Raw genomic sequence first — 18,664 nt, 5'->3', positions numbered from 1 at the left:
AACTGGCCCTGGACATTGCTGAGAGAGAGAAGTGGCCAAAGCTCTACCTTTATACTGATTCATGGATGGTAGCCAATGCTCTGTGGGGATGGCTGGAGAGGTGGAAAAAGGCTAACTGGCAACGTAGAGGAAAGCCAATTTGGGCTGCTGAAGAGTGGAAAGACATTGCTACCAGGGTAGGGAAGCTGCCTGTGAAGGTCCGCCATGTAGATGCCCATGTACCCAAGAGTAGAGCTAATGAGGAGCACCAAAACAATGATCAGGTAGACCAAGCCGCAAAGATAGGGGTGTCCAAAATAGACCTAGATTGGGAACATAAAGGAGAGTTATTCTTAGCTCGGTGGGCCCATGATGCCTCAGGCCACCAGGGCAGAGATGCCACCTATAAGTGGGCACGAGACCGAGGGGTGGATCTAACCATGGACAGTATCTCTCAGGTTATCCATGACTGTGAGACGTGTGCTGCCATCAAGCAGGCCAAGCGACTGAAGCCCCTCTGGTACAGTGGGCGGTGGTCCAAGTACAAGTATGGGGAGGCCTGGCAGATTGACTACATCACACTGCCCCAGACACGCCAGGGCAAGCGCTACGTGCTGACCATGGTGGAGGCCACCACTGGATGGCTGGAAACCTACCCTGTGCCTCATGCTACAGCCCGGAACACCATCCTGGGCCTGGAAAAGCAAGTTCTGTGGAGACATGGCACCCCTGAGAGGATTGAGTCAGACAATGGGACTCATTTCAAGAACAGCCTTGTCAACACCTGGGCTAGGGAGCATGGCATTGAGTGGGTGTACCATATTCCCTACCATGCACCAGCTGCAGGCAAAGTGGAGAGGTACAATGGACTGTTAAAAACCACATTGAAAGCATTAGGTGGGGGATCTTTCAAGAACTGGGATCAGCATCTGGCAAAAGCCACCTGGTTAGTTAACACCCGAGGCTCTACTAACCGAGTCGGCCCTGCCCAATCTGAGCCTTTGCAGAGAGTAGATGGAGACAAAGTCCCAGTGGTACATGTCAGAGGTTTGTTAGGGAAGACTGTGTGGATCAATTCTGCCTCGAGTACAGACAAACCCATTCGTGGGGTTGTCTTTGCTCAGGGACCAGGTTGCACGTGGTGGATAATGCAAAAAGATGGAAGAACACGATGTGTACCTCAGGGAGACCTGATTGTTGGATAAAACCTGTATAAATATCACTGTTTCCTGAATGTTATTACCATTGTCTGTGTATAGTTGTATAATGGATGTATCATGTATGTACTTGTAGAGTTAGAATTTATATTAGTTTTAGTAGTAAGCAGACGATATGGGGATAAGGGGTGGAATGTCCTGGGTTGACTATATGATGCTTTTATCCCCAATCGTCTCATTCTGTTTATGTTGAATAATAATAAGTTTTGTACCTTTAAGAGTGTTACAGAGAGGGAAGGGGGAGAGAGAAGAAGCGCGCAGTTTGTTTTTCAGACACTGCACTCACTCCTCCACATTCCTGCTCCTGACTGTGTTGTCTGCGGACAGACAGCGGGACAGAGAGCTCTTCTTTTGCTTTTTAGTTAGTGTTAGCTAGCTGAGGCAAAGAAGTTCCCTGGACTGGTTTTTTTTCCCTTTTCTTTGGACCTCTTGGAACTGCTCTGGACTGAACACCCAGGAGAGCACCGGCAGCTGCAGCTGTGGCCCACCGGGCGGCCCTGGCCTGCGACAATTCCAGCACTGAGAGACTGATCAGAGACTGAGTGAGCTGCTGCTTGAACCCGGGGTTTTCTCAGTTTGTCATCTCTTTTAGAGTGGCAAGGGGTCTCATTGTTTTGATACTGCTTTGGTCTTATTGTTTAATAAACAGGGGTTTTTTTCCACCTTTCTCCAAGGAGGTATTTTTCTTTCCTCCCGGACCAGTTGAGGGGGGAGGGGCCGATTGGATCTGCTTTTCCCACCGGAGCTCCTTTGGGGGGATTCTTCCCCAAACTTGCTCTAAACCTGGACAAATACAGTAGCTTTCGCTGCGTCTTATTGGCAGGCATCCAAACCAAAGTAAAAAGCACCTTACCTTTCTCCCGGGGACGTTTGTGAGCGGCGGAAGCGGTCGCGGCCAATGGGCTCCCCGAGAATCCCTCGGTGCCGGCTGGAGCGTGATCGAGTCGCGAACTCGCTCAGCAGCACTCACAAGGGTCCCATCTGCGGGTCGCCAAAATGTTAGCGTTCAAAAACACATAATCATGGGGGATTATATGCGGTGCTTTTTATTAAGAGCTCTGGGAATCGGGGTATATTCAACCCAAATCTGACTCCGACCATACATTCGAAATGATCATGTTTTATACTCTATCATTACATAACTTTCATGTTAATTATTAAACTTATATTGTTCTATTGTATACATAAATTTAGCCCCTCTCTGAATTTCCAACATAGTTTCTCACTATTCTTCTTATGGTTATATAATAATTACATTTAATTACTAAACAATCATCACATCTAACAATTATATAATTTATCATACTGCTTACGCAGGTGCAGTTGATCTGGGAAAGCACAAAGCCTAAGATTTTAGATTCTATCTTTAACTTTTTCCAGGGTTCCACTATCACTGCCTGTTCTGGTTTGACATTGGCACAAGGCCAAATGCCCACATGAAAATACACCTTCTCTGGTGTCTGCTGTGAGATTTTGACCAGGAATAAACAAAGCAGGCTCTCACTTGAAAAAAAGAAGAAAAGTTTATTAACTAAACTACAAAAACAATTACTAAACTACACACAAAAGGAAGAAAAAGAAAGAAAAAAAAAAACACAAGGAAAATGAAACCTCACAAAAACACTCTCCTCCTCCTCCTCCCCCCCCAAATTCCCAATACAATACAATCCAAAATCAATTCTGGGTCCAGCACCACCCTTTAGAATGCTCAACTTCAGTTCCTCAAGAGGAGAGGGAGTCCTTCCATGTGTCGTGGTGGCCTTTTCCGTCCTTGTTCCGGTGCTCTCACCACCAGACCAGAATCAGGGCTGCTTCCAGGGTTGTCCTTTTAAGGAGGCTGTGTCCAGTTCCAGAAAAGCTCAATCTCTCACCTCTGGGACATCTGTCCCCCCCATATTTTATATACCCCCTGGGGCCGAGGGGTACCCACACTGAATCTTCTTTGGCTCTGGGACATTTCTCCCCCTGGACTCAGTCTCTGTATTCCAGGGAAACATAGCTCTGTCCATGGCTACACAAAAGAGTCCAGCATAAAATGCCACTCCCTCTTCTCCATCTTCCTAACATCTCTCACTCTCTCTCTCTCTCTGGTCCAGACCTTTATCACTGGCTCATTTCCTTCATCCTCCTCCACTCTTATCTCTCGTTTAGGAAGGGTTAATGTTCTGTGAAGTTTTCATTGTCCAAAAAAGGGTTAAAAACTCCTCCAAGCGGCTGGACTCCTGGCTGCACCCCCCACCATCTCCTCAGCTGGGCTGCCTGCTGCCAGCACATGTTTACTGCTGTCAAGGTAACGGCACACAAACACCGGCTGCACTCTCTCTGTCTCCAAGGTGGGGGGGGGGGGGGGGGGGGACAGGCTGCCCATTGCTTCCCGGCATTTCTTTATTTTCTTCCTTCCACCCTTGGGGCCAGTCCTACCTCTCCCAGGCCGGGCCGCATGGCTTTTCCCCTCCCCCAGCCCAGCCAGCAACTGGGCCGGGGGAGAGACTCAACTCCTTCACCGCCGGAAATCCAAAGAGGAACTGCCAGGGGGCGAGCCCTGCTTTTACCCTGTGTTCTCAGAGGTGGATCCCATTGCCCAGTGGTTAGGCCAGATGGCAATATTCAAATCTGAGCACTCATTGGCCCCATCCACACAGCATCCCAGAAATCCTGTTTCCGGGTCAAACCATGACACTGCCATAGCTAATGCATCTGCTTTCCTGTTGCCTTCTGCAACAAAACCTGGGAGGCCCGTGTGAGACCTCACATGCATTATGCGGTAAGGTTGCTTTCTGTGAGATATCAATTGTATTAACTTAGAGAGCAGTTGGTATAACTTTGGGTTAGAGACCTCTTTGAGAAGAGCATGTTCTGCTCTCATAGCTATTCCAGCAACATAAGCTGAATCTGTGACCAGATTGAAAGGATCGTTTTTAAATTTTTAAAAGGCTCTGACAACAGCTGCTAATTCTGCAATTTGTGGTGATCCTTCTACTGTTTGTACGTCAGATTGCCATTCTTGTGTTTGGGGGTCTCTCCAAGTAATCACCGACTTGTGGGATGACCCTGAGCCATCTGTAAAGAGGGTTAGAGCCTTGAGAGGTTTTCTATTTTGGATTTGTTTTGGAATCAAATGGAAAGTTTCATTCTGGTTAAAAAGATTGTGTTGTGGGATCTCTGCTGAAGTTTGGCCCGTATAACTGTCCAGAGCAAACTGTAGACTCGCATTGGTCTTGATAAAATCCTCAAAGTCTTTAAGGGTTATTGGCAAATATATGCATTCAAAATCACAACCTGAAAGAGAGCAAAGGCGAGTCCTAGCCTTTTTTATTAAGTGTGCTATAATCTCCTGGTAGGTGGTCAGTGTCTTTGTAGGCTGGCTACTTGTAAAAACCCATTCCAGTATCAACAACGGATCTTGCAGCTGAGGGTTCCATTTGAAAATCAGTCCATGGATCAAGGTGCTTTTCCCAGGATGATGAACTGGAAAGGCAGACTGAGTTCGTAGCAATGGGCTTTGCATGAAGACAGGGCTTCCTGGACTTTGATGATAGCACCTCTGGCTTCCTCTGTGAGAGTGCAGGGAGAGTCCAGTTCCTTGGGTCCATGAAGAAGATTGAACAACAGAGCAAGGTCCTCTGATGTAATTCCTAGCAGTGGACGTACCCAGTTGATGGATCTGCACAGGCTGTGTAAGTCCCTGAGGGTTTTTGGGTCGTCGTTGATGACGATATGCTGAGGTAGGATGGTTCTTTCCCGGATCTGGACTCCAAGGTAAGTCCATGGCTCAGTGTACTGGATTTTGTCCTCACGAATTTCCATTCCTGCCTTTTCAATGGCTTCAATAGTCTTTTTAACCGTTTTGTCTAAGTAAGCTTTGTCTGAAGCACACACCAGAATGTCATCCATATAGTGATAGATGATGGCGTCTGGAAATGATTTCCGAATGGGAGACACGTACCACTGGTAAATAGTGGGCGAGTTTTTTAGGCCCTGAGGAAGATAACACCAATGATATCTTTTGAGCCGAGCTTCTTTGTTCATAGAGGGAACGGAGAAAGCAAACCGTAGAGCATCCTCAGGGTGCAGAGGGATGCTGAAGAAACAGTCCCTAATGTCTATGATAGCAAGTGTCCAGTCTCTAGGCAGCATTGATGGGGAGGGCAGGCCAGGCTGAAGAGAGCCCATGTCCTTGATGACCTCGTTGATTCTGTGAAGGTCGTGGAGAAGCCTCCACTTGTTTGTCCCAGGCTTTGGTAGAATGAAGACTGGAGAGTTCCAAGGGCTGTCAGACTCCACTATGTGGCCTTTTTTGAGCTGTTCTTCCACGAGGGCATTTAGGGCGTGCAGCTTGGCTTTCTTTAGGGGCCACTGCTCGGTCCAGATTGGCTCATGGCTTTTCCAGGTGAGACGAGATATTTCTGGCAGCGCGCTCAACTCAGTGGCCCCAGTCAGAAATCCTGAATGGGAATACGTAGGGAAGCACCCCACTGGGATAAAACGTCTCGTCCCCAAAGGGTGATGGGGGCCCTTACCACAAATGGACAGATGGTTGCCAGCTTGCCTTCAGGCCCTTCAACGAGGATGTTGTTCTTGCTCCTCATGGATACTGTAGCTCCACCAATCCTGGAAATCATGCCTGCAACAGGTTGTAGATCCCAGTGTGCTGGCCAATCTGAACGGGCGATGATGGTCACATCTGCACCGGTGTCTAGCATCCCTGGCAGGTGGGTCTTTTCTCCTTTGTGGGAGAGGCCGCACTCGATGGCAGGCTTGGAGGGTCCCATGACTTGTGCCCACATAGCTGTAGGGTTAAGAGGAATCTGTTCCCTGTGATTCTTTGGGAGTAAGAAGGCCTGAGCTATTGGGGTTCCCTTAGAAAGAAAAAATGGTAAGTCTATGCAGTATACCTGCACGAGGATCTCTTGTCCCAGCTGCACTGTCAGCACTTCCGGAACAATGAAGATTTCCTTTGGAGTATTAAGTGAGTCACCTGTAATTAAAATGTCTGAAGGACTCCCTTTAGGTCCATATTTTCCTGTGGGAACACGGTGAACATTCTTATCATTAAAGTCAATGGACAAAGCAGTTACCAGTTGTCGGCGGGTACCCCTCTGGGTTGTCCCGTGGGTTGGGGCTTCTCCTTTGGGTCTGGAGCAGCCTGGGTTTGTGCGTGATTGGGTCTTGGTGGCCTTTGATTTATATTCTGCACCCGAAGGTCCACCGGGCGGCTCAAGGAGTTTAAAGGGCATGGCTGATAGCATTGCTGATGTTGGGGTCTTTGATAATAATTACGATGGTATCGGGGAGGTAATCTCTCCGGGCAGTCCTTTATATAATGACCAAGTTCTCCAGAGTGATAGCATTTAGCTTGTTCTTTAGAGGTTATGACTGCATATGCACCCGAAACTCCTTCAGCAATACCCTTAGCAACTGCTTGGGTCAATGTATTTTCAGTGGACATGTGACATGTACAGCATTCTAGCATTTGCTCTATAGTAGGGTTTGAATCCACGGGTAAAGACCTCAAAACGGCCTTACATTTGTCATTTGAGTTGCTGAGAGTAAGCTTACATAAGAGTTCCTTTCTTGCCTCTGCGCTCTCTGTTTCTCCAAAGCATCTCTAAGTCTGTCCACAAATTTTATAAAGCTTTCTTCAATGCCTTGTTTAATGGTAGAAAAATGCATTGTTGGCGTTGACTCATCCCGCATAAGAAGCAAGGAGGTTTTAGCTGGGATTGCTACATCTTGCAGTGCTTCTTCATTCAGAGTTTTCATTTGTTCAGCTGGCTTTTGTAAGTCTCCTTCACCGGCAAGCTGGTCTACTGTGAAGTTGGTCTTAGTAGCATCGGCAGTATATGAATCTGATAACATTTTTAGGTGTTTCTTCCGATGCCTGTCCCATAACAAATATTCTGCCGGGGACAGGAGGCATTGTGAAATATTTTTTACATCGTGAGGAAGCAAGACGTGCAGAGAACATGGCTTCTAGGAAATTTCTAAAGATATGTCAACTTTGTCCATGTTCTTTGGCTATATTTCTCAATTGCACTAGTTCCTTATTAGAAATTGGTTTCCATGTCTTGATATTAGATTCCCCACCATTCCTTCCTTGCCTATACTCGACCGGAAAGGCTGTGATTTTCTGCGCTTGGTCCCAGTTCCCTGACTTCATAGTTTCTATCTTAATAAGAACCCATAGGTCTATCTTAATCGTATCAAAATCAGATTCATCAGAAGAGCTCTCATTGTCTGAGGAAAGCTGTGAGGGATTTGCTACCCGTGAATTCCTTTTTTTTTCCGTTTAGAAGCGTTTTTCAAGGTTTTCAATGACTGGCCAGGAGTTGGCACTATTGGATGAGGGGTAGCAGCACAGCAGGGACCGGATTGGGTTGGGGGGGTGACACCACAGGTGGTCTCTGATCCGTTCGGGTGGCAGGAGGGTTGGGTGAGGGGTTGGAGGGACGCGTGGGGGCAGGGAGGCTGGGTGGGCTGGGGATGCACGCCTGGGGAGTTTGGGGGTGCGCAAGCAGTGCCGCTGGTTTGGGATACTACAGGTATAAGGTGAAGTGGTGGTGCTGGTGTTACTGCGCATGTGTGAGGCTGGGTGCAGGGGGACAGGGTGTGGGCATAGCTCGGGAAAGCGGCGGGAGGGGCCGGCCCGCTCCCAGCCGGGGCCGGGAGGGCCAGGGCGGTCTCGGGAGGGGCGGGAGCAAGGGCGGTGACAGCGGGGAGGGCGGCCGCGGGGCCGGGTGGTAGCAGCGCGGGGTTGGGGGGGTCGGCAGCGATAACGGGGCCGGGGGGCATGGCAGGCGCGGCGGGGGGAGCGGGGGCAGCAGCGGGAGCAGGGGATACCGCGAAGGGGGAAGTGGGGGTGGGGAACGGCGGCGCGGGGATAGGGAGGACCGGGATCGCGGCAACAGGAGGGGGGAAAGGCAGCACGGGGGCGGGGGGAACGAGGAGGGGGTAGACCGGCGCAGGGGGAGGGGTGATCGCAGCGGCAGGGGCAGGGAGCGGGGCCCCCAGGGCTAGAAGTGGGAAGGGTGTGGAGCCGGGGGGATGGGGGGCTGCAACGGAGGGTACGGCTGAGGCCGGAAATGGGAAGCTGGGCAGCGTGGGTCCCGCGAGGGAGGGGAGTGGGGGGGGGGGGGGACGACCGTGGTGAGTGCTGCCGGCTCTGGGGCAAGGGAGAGGGGGTCTGGGGGGGGCTGCTTGACCTCTGCCTGCGAGGTGGTATCTGCAGGAAACACTGCAGAGCCCAGCAACTCTGAGGCATGCAAGGCACATACCTCTGTTATCTTAGCGCAATTAGCATATGAAGAGGAAAGATCTGTTAGTGTGGAGCTTTTTACAGAGTTAGATTTTTCAATCGTCTTTGTTATTATATGAAATAAAGGTAAGAAGTTAGTAACAGAAAAGTCCTGTTTTGTTTGAGACACATAAATAGTATTTCCAACTGTATCCCAGAAAGAGTTTTCAGTGATTGTGGTCTTATCAGTTTCAGGGAAATACAGCACAATCCAAGTTACAAATTTTTTAAGAGTCTTTTTTGACAGACTACCTTTAGAAAAAGAGAAATTATTAACAGATAAGGTTTCTACAATGGTTAAATATAACTCTCTCAAGTGTGGTTAGTTTTAGGGTGCTAAAACAAATACCCATTTTTTCAAGCCCTTTCCACAGAAAAACGAGAAAAAAAAAGAAAAAAAATGAAAAGGTTTTTTAGAGCACCCAAAGGTATGTGCGCAATCTTAAGTAATACATACGTCCTTTGGGGTCAGGGGTGTGTGGAAGGGGTCTGCTGCTCAGTTCTCCTCGGAGGTTATCTCGTCCAGATGTATGTGTTGAGGGTCGAATCGAGCCTTCTGCAGAGAGGATTTTCTAAAACGAAAAGTCCTTTCGCAGAAGGAGCGGCTTCCCGAACAGGCAATAACAGGAGACCCCTAAAGGCTCCAATGCTCCGGTGAGGCTTTGCCCCTGGGGGTAGGGGGTCCAATTACACGTTGGGCGGCCACTTAAATGAGCCTTAATTGGTCTTATCCTAGGCCAAGCTATTACAGCTCCAGAGCTCAGCCCCCAAGGGGACTGAGTGCTAGAGGCCAGCTTGCTCAGACCAAGGCTGCGGGTCAGCCCCTAGCAAGCAGGGAATATTCAGCTCTTAGTGATTATGAAGCCCCAAACTGCCCATCCGATCAGCATTTTACTACTGCACAAGAACATAACTTTGTTATCAAAATGCTTAGGCAGAGCCACAGACTGAGAATCAACCCTGAGCAGTCCTATCCCATTCCCATCCCATTAGCTACTCACACGACCCCTAACACTAGAGCCATATCCCATATCACCGGCGGGTGGTCTCATGTTAGGTACAAGGGGATTCGCCCCCATCCACACTCAGGAATTGCTTATGATGCTGTATGGTAGGTTATTCATTAATCCGGAAGCAATCCTGGAATTATTGATAATGCTGTATGATAGGTTATTCATTAATCCAGAAGCAATCCTGGTGGATCCTTCTGTTTGAAGTTTGGTAAGCAGGGCAAACAATAAAGAGAGATAGGGATAAGGGAATTGTTGAGCTAAGCATGATCAGAGCTAATAATGTCAAACTGACCCTAAGAGCCGTGCCAGTGTCAAATTGACCCTAAGAGCCGTGCCAAGCCATGGGAACCAAGCCAAGTACACCGGGAATTGACCATATTAGGATAGGAGTTCAAAAGTTTAAAGAGGAAGACTCATCAGAAGACCCTTGCCCGCGATGAAGGACCGGAAGGACCACCAAGAATAATCCTCAAAATAGATGTCTCCGCCCACGCTCCGCCCACACCACGCCTCTTATGAATATGATGTAACCCTGCACCCAAGACTGTATAAAAGCTTGCTTCTGTCATGAGATAGCTAGAAATCCCTTTTGTGATTTCTCCGACGCGTCGTAATAAAATACCTCCTGTCTATGCTGACTTACTTGAGTCTCTTAGGCAGTTATTCTCGCCTTTTGGGGCAAAATTCGGCATCAATTAGCCAGCTCTTATGATTTCAGCTTTGCTTGCTAGGTAGCTTTCCCTTGGCTTGAGACTCCAGCAGACGGTAGAGAGAGGAGAAGGAGAAGACACCGGCTGTTCCACGAGTATGGCTTTATTGGAGGGGTCCGTGAAGGGTCTCAGCACTTCTTCTTCCGAGTTAGTTGGGGTACAGTATGCTACTTTTATACCCTTGGCCCGGTTCCAATCCTGACCAATGGCAAAAGGTTAGAAGGACCATAAGTGACCAATAGTAGGGTTAACAAGATATTGCCTTACATGGCTATAGGGATAGGTTATAGGGCGGATGTCCCTGGAGTCAGGAAGCTTCTTTGCTGCTGTGTCAGCATTTCAGATTCTCCATGGGGCCCTAGCTAAACCTGATGGTTTCACTACACTTCCTGGTGAGCAAAAGTGAACAGAAGTGATCAGAGGCCTATAAGGCCCTTATTCTATGAGAATTTTCTTATCTCCCATACACAGTCACATTTAAATTTGGAGTCTATCACGTTATCTGATCAAATATGTCTTCCCCTTGATTTTTTTTGCATTTCATAAAAGATTCTGGTGTTCTTTCAAATTTCTTCCAAATCAGTCTATGTTCTTAGAAGAATCTGATCTATGTATACACAGCAACTGGTGTTGATACCTGTGCATATATCACCTTTGGGAGCCAAAGACAAATCCAAAGACATTTGATTTTGTTTAACTACTTTTGAATGGCTGGTAACTTCTTGCGGCAAAGTGCTAATTGCATCATTTGTCTGATTTTCTATTTGTTCGATGACTCTGGATATGTTCACTGGAACCTTTTCCAATTTAGGCACTCCTAACCAAGGTAAGAATCTTCTCATAAACTTGTGGAATCCAGAGGATCTTTCAAATAAGGGATTTAAATTTCATTTGTGTGGGATCTCAGGATCTGAGTCCTGAGATGCCGGGCCTCCGAGACCACCCTTGGGGAGCCCGGGAGTCCTGGAATGTTGCCAGAAGTGTCTGGTGGCAGGACTTTGACCCTACATGGGAGACGACACCTTTATGAAGATAAGAGGACTTCACCGGGGAGAATGGCGAAAAGATTAGCTAATTAGAGGGTGAGACACAGGGTTTAGGATTTATGTACAGGGGGGTTTAGAGGAGTAAGATGGAGGAATTGGGGTGTGTCCTGCCCTTCTTCTGTTTCCTCTTCTCCTCCATCTTCTTTGGCCACGGTGGCACCTTTGGATTGGTTATTACTGAGAGTGCACCGAGTTATAAGAATAGATGGTATTGGGGAAAAATGATAAATATTGTATACGTAACAATGGGTATAAAGATACGTGGCGGTCCGGAGGACGGCACAGTGTGCCCATGGCTGACTGCTGAGCAGATCTCTGTTCGGCTGAAAGAACATCTTTTAGATAAACAATTAATAAACATAAAAACCGAAAGAAGAACTGAAGCCTCTTCTCGTCCTTCGATACGCGGGCTGCCCCAAGGCCACTCCGGGCCTTTCCAGGCCCCTCAAACAGCCGAGATAAACCGGACACATTTGTGTCTTGTTATAAAAGATCGTAGGTGTTCTCAGGGGAATTCTGATTTATCAATAATATATATTTCTGGCCCTAAAGTTCCAATGGTGCATATTCCTTGTCATTTAGAGGGTAGAACTTTTCTAGCTTGTTTTCCACAAACCCAGTAATATCCCATATTGTCTAGAATAGGCCACCAGTGTGTGTCTAAAAGGCCTATTCCTGTTACATCCAAATATGAGCAACACTTGGGACAATCTCCTATCATTATTCTCTGGTTATACTCAGGTAACTCCATTTTTTGGTGTGAAACGACTCCTGGTCCCTTTAGGCATCTGTGAACACAGGAGGTTTCAATGACTGTTACTTCTACTGTCAGGATTTGTTGATCTATGGAGAGTTTGGATATCTTTCATTCCAGAAGGAGCATCCCTCCAACTGGAGGAAAACCATTGGAAACTATGTTTGCTTTTGGAATTCCCATAGTACAAATACTTTCATCTGAATGACTAGGAAACAGAACAAATCCATCAGTTACTGCAGTTTGTTATCAGTGTCACAGCCTGCATTAGCTTAAGGAGTGAATTTCTCTTCCAAGGGTGTCTTGGATTAAGACAATTTAAAGAGATAGGCACTCTAAAATGAATAACCTCCCTTTAATTCCAGCCAATCATTTTCCACCAATAAGAAATTAAATATGAGTAGGTATAAGTAAAAAAACTTTAGTAATAAATAGAATAGCAACAGGTGAAAAATAACAGTAAATAACTGCTCGATACAAAATTGTTAAATCTCATGAACCCCACATGAGACATGAACAAAGAGAGACCAGAAATGCTGAAAATTACCTTCCTAAGATGGCACCTGGCAGGGGCCACTGTGTGGCTTGAAAGACCAAGGGACAAGATGGTATCAGATCACTCCTGTGGTGGCAGGAGCTTATGGAGCAGTTCCAGCATCAGATGACGACTTGCTGGCTTGTCTGGGGTCAGTGCTTTCCTCTTGGCAAGAGACAGCAGGGTGAACAGGGCAAGGCACAGCTGTTGGGCTGGGGCAACTCAGTGTTTTCTCTCCTCAGCTGGGCGCTGCTGATGAGCTACTGGCAGCTCAGACTGGAACCGGGCCACTCCACTACTGTTGGAGCTATGCCTTGACTGATGACAGGCACCTGTGGAATTGGCCCTAAGGTAGCTCAAAACCTCTAACTGCAGTCTCTCTGAGACAAGGAAAAAAATGAAAAGAAAACCCAAAAAGGGAGAAGCCTCTGCTTAAGCAAAGACCAAGCAGACAAGGAAGGAAAAAAGGGCACAAGCTGCTTGCTCCAGCAGACTTTAAGAGTGCCCATGGTAGCACCCGCCCCAGTTTTTCTCAGCTGCAGGGTCTTAAAGAGACATTAACAAATTTGGGCACAGATAGCTATAGAATATAATATCCTTTTGGGTAACCCACAACAAAGGCTCAGGTAGTATTTGTTCTATGTGTGTATATTAGAGTGGCCCTTTGGAAAAAAGATATTGCTATCTTTTCTTTCTTTTATAATTGTTAATTATAAGGTTTTGTTTCCATGGCTGACTAATCCAGGTGTAAACAGTCATGCTACCGTATTGAAACATTGGCCTGTAAACATAAAAAGGTAAACCATACCATGACTAGCATTTTAGAGTCTCTAATTCTGTTGCAACTTAAGCTACAGCAGATTTATTCATTACTGTGCCATCCAGTAGGGTTCCTCTGTGTCCAGAACTGGCTTTATCTGCTTATAGGAGTTCGGGAGTCTCCACCTGTAGCCTTCACAGCCATGTAAGTAGTCAACAATCCTTTCCACTGCTGCTTGAGCAGTTCTTTGTCTCATATCCGGATACACACCTAGTTTTCTATCTGATGAGGCTATTCTTGAACATCCAAGGTTTTTAAAGGAGCTAAAACAACAGAACTTATGAAATTATAAAGGTATCTTTTCCATAGAGTGTTAAGGCAGCAGTTCTCTCTCTGGCCTCCAGTTGCAAACAAAGTGCTATACTCACTGCCACCAGACAGTGGCACTGTAGGAGCAGTTTGCGAAGCTGTTTTGTTGAGAGTATAAAACAAACTTGTACAAAGACATGAGTAGTTTAGATTGTGGGGAATGTCCATCGGGAACTGATCCTGTGTTGGTGGCCATTACAATCAATAGTCATCCAGGCCATCAGTCCTCAACTGCCAGTCAGAGTCATAGGTACAATCTCGATTTGGGGTAACTTTATCATGGCTGGTTGGTCCACCTTTAAGACTGAAAGGTCCTTGGATTTTTACAGGCTGTCACTGTTGAATTTTTTTCTACTTGTTTAAAAGCATAGGTCAGAGATCATTATCCCTTTTCCCAGTCAGTGTATCTCTTTTCAGTATCTTTTATAGCCAGAACTGCCATCCATTTATGTGTAGATGCCTGTAGTGCAGCAGTAAGGGTTGCAATATTTTGTAAAGGTGCAGTGAGAGTGGTCCTGTGTTAGCATTAAGCCTTCAATAATCACTTGGTAAATTCCAGTTCCTGTCTGTTGGTTTTTTTTTCCAAGCAATCAGGAGAACTTTAAGCGGAATGCATCCTATATATAATGCCTCTTCAATCTAAATTTTTAATTACTTCTAAACAGATTTCGGCAGTGTAACAGATAATACTTTTTACATTAATGCCAGTTAAACAAATTTTAAAAAAAAATAGAACTTAAGTTTAGTTGAGCATCTGTAGGAGTAATCAAAGAGATTTTGACATCCTGTGTCAGTTAAGAATTTTAAAGGCTGTCTCTTGGCTCCTACAGCCAAATAAACATAGGGCCATCTTTATTAGAAAATCACTGATATGCAAGAATGCACTGGGTGAAGAGGCCCATAGTTCACTCAGCCTTAAGGTTTTTTTCCTGCTGTGTTTCTTTTCCTCTGTAAAAGGTTGGGGTTTTATTCTGACATTCCCCCCTCCCCCGCTGTGGCAGTCAGGGTTTGGAGATGTTTGGAGTCTCCCTGGCTGTGGCAGTGGGGATTTGAAGATGGTGCGTTTGGTCTCTATCTGGAGTTGCTTGCCACCTTGCCATGGCAGTTATGATAATTCCAGATTTTTCCCAGTCTATCCTCAAAAATCCTGCCCCTGTAGCTTCTCTGTCATAATTTTTTACATCCCTTCATCTAGAAAATTTGCTGTCAGTTATGATATTTCCTTTCTGCCATTGGTATGTGACTTTCCCACTCCATGTTATGTTCACATTTGTCCCCCCAGACCCCTCCTATCTAGCCATTGATTTGTTAGACGATCTCTTCCCAGGATTCCACCCCCCTCCAAAAAAAGGCGCTGTTTTTCTATGTTTCCTGCTCTTTATCACTGCCTCCCCATTCGAGCCACGCAGCTTCTGCGCTCCGCCGGCACCCGAGCCACCAGCACCCATGCCCTGCCAGCACCTGCGCAGCGCAGTGGTTTGCAGCCTCGGCACCGTTCTTTACCGTGAGGAAAAAGAACACCCACGCGGCGCGGCATCAGATGCCCCCGCTCCTGCCGCGGGAAAGATTTCCTGCCCGGCCCTGCCGCCGCCGCTGCCCTCGCGGTTCTGTCTGCGTAGCGCTGTCTGCGGGGCGCTGCCGTTGCCAGCGTAGCGCTGCATCACCTGCCTCGCTTTGGTGCTGCTCCCACTGCGGGAAAGAATAACACCTGTGCCGCCCTGCCGATCCCATGCGGCGCTGCCCTGGCACCGCTCCTGCACGGGAAAGAAATAAAGCAGCTCGAAGAAGCAAGCAGAGTCCTTCATTTTCGTTTACCCCGGTCCTTCGACATAAGTCCGCGTTTATCGGCCGTTCCTGGCAGTCCGGGACCCCAGCCAGTGGCTGAACCACAATCCCACCTGCCGGCAGCAGAGGCGAGGCGCGGCCACTTCTGGCGTGCATGCCGATCGCCTCTCCCGCGATCGGGATGCAACGTCAGCCCCCCCTTCTCCCCTGGACTGCCTGGATTAACTCTGTTATTACACTGTTAGGTTGTTTCCCTAAAGCAGCTCTGGGTATTCCAGAAGCAAAAGCAGTTCTCTATAATTAATTTTGCTCGGGTGGGTTATGTTTAATAAATCTCACCTGCTTTTTAGGGTGTGTCTTCGGGATGGTTTTTATCCCATATCCATTTTTTGGTTTTTGTTTTGTGTCCAGAATGGCAACTTCCCTCACGATAGGTGATAGGCAGCCCGGGATCCTGCAACAGTTGGGGGCGATCGACTCAGGAGCCACGCGGTGCGGACATCTGACTGGAGATACTGCTGCCTTGTGGTTTTTGCCTGTTTCTTTTTTTGTTTTCCTTTTTCCTTTGGCACTGTGACTGGGGCTTGCCGGCTTGCTTCTCTGCTCCTCTGCTTGCTTGGAAGCCCAGAGCCAGTGTGTGCTGTGCCAGAAGCCATGAGCATGCTGTCCCCCACCGGACCGCTCTCTCTGTGCAGCGGTCTGACCCTGGGACCAGCCATCACCGGTGAGCTATCCGAGGGAGCAATCCCCCACCCAGCCCCCCTGTTTTCTGCCTCTGTTTCAAGGCTTTTTGCTATATTTTAACCTGAAATAAACAGAGCAAGGAGACTTCTTCTCCTTTTTAATGCCTTTATTAAAAGTGATCAGCTCAGGATTGGGCAGCTTGACGGGGCTGCAGTCTCCCGTCGTCTCTCCCAGGGCGACCCAGAGGAGGAGGACATGCGCAGCTTTGTCCACTAGGGGCAGAGCTGGGGATCAGATCCTCGTGGGAGCCTTTTAGGGCGTGGTGATCCCATCCGATGTTAATTTTGCTGGCTGTCTTAGCCGGCCCTCATCTCCGGGGATGACTCTCAAGGTCAGGGTGAGAGGGACTCCGAAGGTGTTCCGCATCTCTGCAGGCTCAGCACTCTGCTCCTCTCGTCCAGACATCACTCCAGTCTCTCAACTCTTAGGTGGCTCGTTGTTTTTGGGGTTTTCTCCGTGCATTTGGAATAGGGGTCCCACACAGCATGCTGGTCCTTGGAGTATTTTGCATATCCCTCCCCTCCAAAGTCTCTTTTCCTCACTGTTCGGGAGGTACCCCACCCTTCACTGTCTCAGAGAAGGGCCATTAACTCGCCCCAGCCAGGGCTTTTACTGATACAAAAACAACTATTAACAACGACCTGTAATTACCATAACACAAGCAGCACCCCAGCAGTAGTGGTAACCTTTTTCTCACAGAAAAAAATCAACAGAATTTTTGTTCATAACATAACCCGACATGCTGTGCCTGCCCAGACACCCCACAGTTTCTGACATGGCTCCGGAGTCTTTGCTACACTTTGTTTGCCACCCTGGGTGTGCTCACCTCTGCTGTTCCAGCCTGCTGCTCCGAGGTTTCCTGCTGCAGCCCATTCAGCTTCCCGAATGGCACTGAGACCAGCTGCTCCCATGAGTTTGCAAATTAAAGTCCTTTCTCTCTCTTCTGCCGGCTGAGCTGCCATTAACCATGTGGAGAGGCAGCTGAGCTCGCCCCACAGCACCCCCTGCAGCTGCGGGGAATCATCGCACCTGCCCAGCCCAGCCGAGAGCCACCAGCGTGTCTGTCAGCTGTGGCCATAACTACACCAATGGGAAAGTGCTTGACAGATGAGAGAAGGCTGTATTGGATTTCTAGTTTCGTTTGTTGTTGCTGCCATAGTTGTTGTTTGTTTGCCTTGTTATACATATACATACTAGTAAAGAACTGCTATTCCTTTTCCCATATCTTTGCCTGAAAGCACCTTAATTTCAAAGTGATGATAATTTGGAGGGAAGGAAGTCACCTTTTCCATTCCAAGAGAAGTTCCTGCCTTCCTTGGCAGACACCTGTCCTTTAAATGAGGACAGGGTGTTACCCCATTTTAGTACTTGGGCTCTTTTCATGATTTTTCCAACCACCATGCAGGAATCCTGCCCATGTAAGGATAGGTCTTCTCAGTGCTTGAGGGTCTTGTAAAGCTTCATTAGGCATTACATCTCTTTTGATTTTGTCTCATCTCCACACCAAATATTTTTTTAGCATAGTTGGAGCTCCTCTCAGCAGAGGTTTTAACATATTAGGATCTAACTCTGCAGAGACTGTAATATCTCCATCTGCATGGCTATGCATTGATATAGATTAGAAGAAGAAGAAAGAGAAAGAAAATATATAGAAGACAACAAACAACAACCACTCCTGGTTCCAGTGGTGTTCAGCTGATAGAAGGAAGAGGTAGAGTGTTTGCCTTATGTCTCACTTCAAGTACCCTTTGGCTTTTACTACTCCCTTCCCCCAGTTGGGACTTCTGATCATCTAGCCACTTTAGCACCTGGGTTAGGGGCTCCAGAAGTGGGGTATGGAGCATTGCCTCTGGTGTGCCAGTGATTGGCAGCCACTACAGCGATGGGATACAGACCTGGAGGGGAGGTGGAGTATATAGGGCAGTGCATTGACTTACCAGAGCAAGGCTGGACCTGCACCTTCCCCCACACACGTGCACTAAAAATGTTTCAAACCAGCAATCCTTCCAGTGTCTCACACCATGGCACCACAGGACTTGCTTTTCAAGGCCCGAGATGGTGTTCTGGGCAGTGGCATGAGGCACAGGATATGACTCCAGCCATCCAGTGGTTGTCTCCACCACTGTATGCACATAGTACTAGCCTTGGCAGGCTTGCAGGAGTGTGATGTAATCAATTTGCCAGGTCTCCCCATATCACAGAGGTTTTACTTGCTTGGCTTGCTTGATTGCAGCACATGTTTAACAGTTATGGATAACCTGGGAAATAGTGTCCATGGTTAAGTCCACCCCTTGATCACGAGCCCATCTATATGTTGCATCTCTTCCTTGATGATCTCAGGTGTCATGTGCCCACTGAACCAAAAATAATCCACCCTTATGTTGCCAGCCCAAATCCACCTGAGACACTTTAATCTTGGCAGCCTGATCCACCTGTCCATTGTTGCAATATTCATCTG

General features: G+C 47.6%; 2 long non-coding RNA genes across 2 annotated transcripts; both read right to left on the bottom strand.

Annotated features, from left to right (window-relative positions):
* Window positions 1-2,700: 2,700 nt before the first annotated feature.
* On the bottom strand, window positions 2,701-8,226 carry LOC141726848 (uncharacterized). The gene is made up of 2 exons (XR_012577809.1): window positions 3,618-8,226; window positions 2,701-3,361 (listed from the first exon to the last, which is right to left on the bottom strand). It is a non-coding gene; the product is annotated as an uncharacterized LOC141726848 (long non-coding RNA).
* Window positions 8,227-9,346: 1,120 nt separating this feature from the next.
* LOC141726927 (uncharacterized) lies at window positions 9,347-16,146 on the bottom strand. Its single transcript, XR_012577889.1, has 2 exons — window positions 15,802-16,146; window positions 9,347-15,431 (listed from the first exon to the last, which is right to left on the bottom strand). It is a non-coding gene; the product is annotated as an uncharacterized LOC141726927 (long non-coding RNA).
* Between the last annotated feature and the right edge of the window lie 2,518 nt (window positions 16,147-18,664).

Source organism: Zonotrichia albicollis, chromosome W (genome assembly GCF_047830755.1).
Source record: "Zonotrichia albicollis isolate bZonAlb1 chromosome W, bZonAlb1.hap1, whole genome shotgun sequence".
NCBI lineage: Eukaryota > Metazoa > Chordata > Aves > Passeriformes > Passerellidae > Zonotrichia > Zonotrichia albicollis.
The sequence above is the reverse complement of the archived record's forward strand: the minus strand, read 5'-3'. Positions and strand labels throughout refer to the sequence as shown.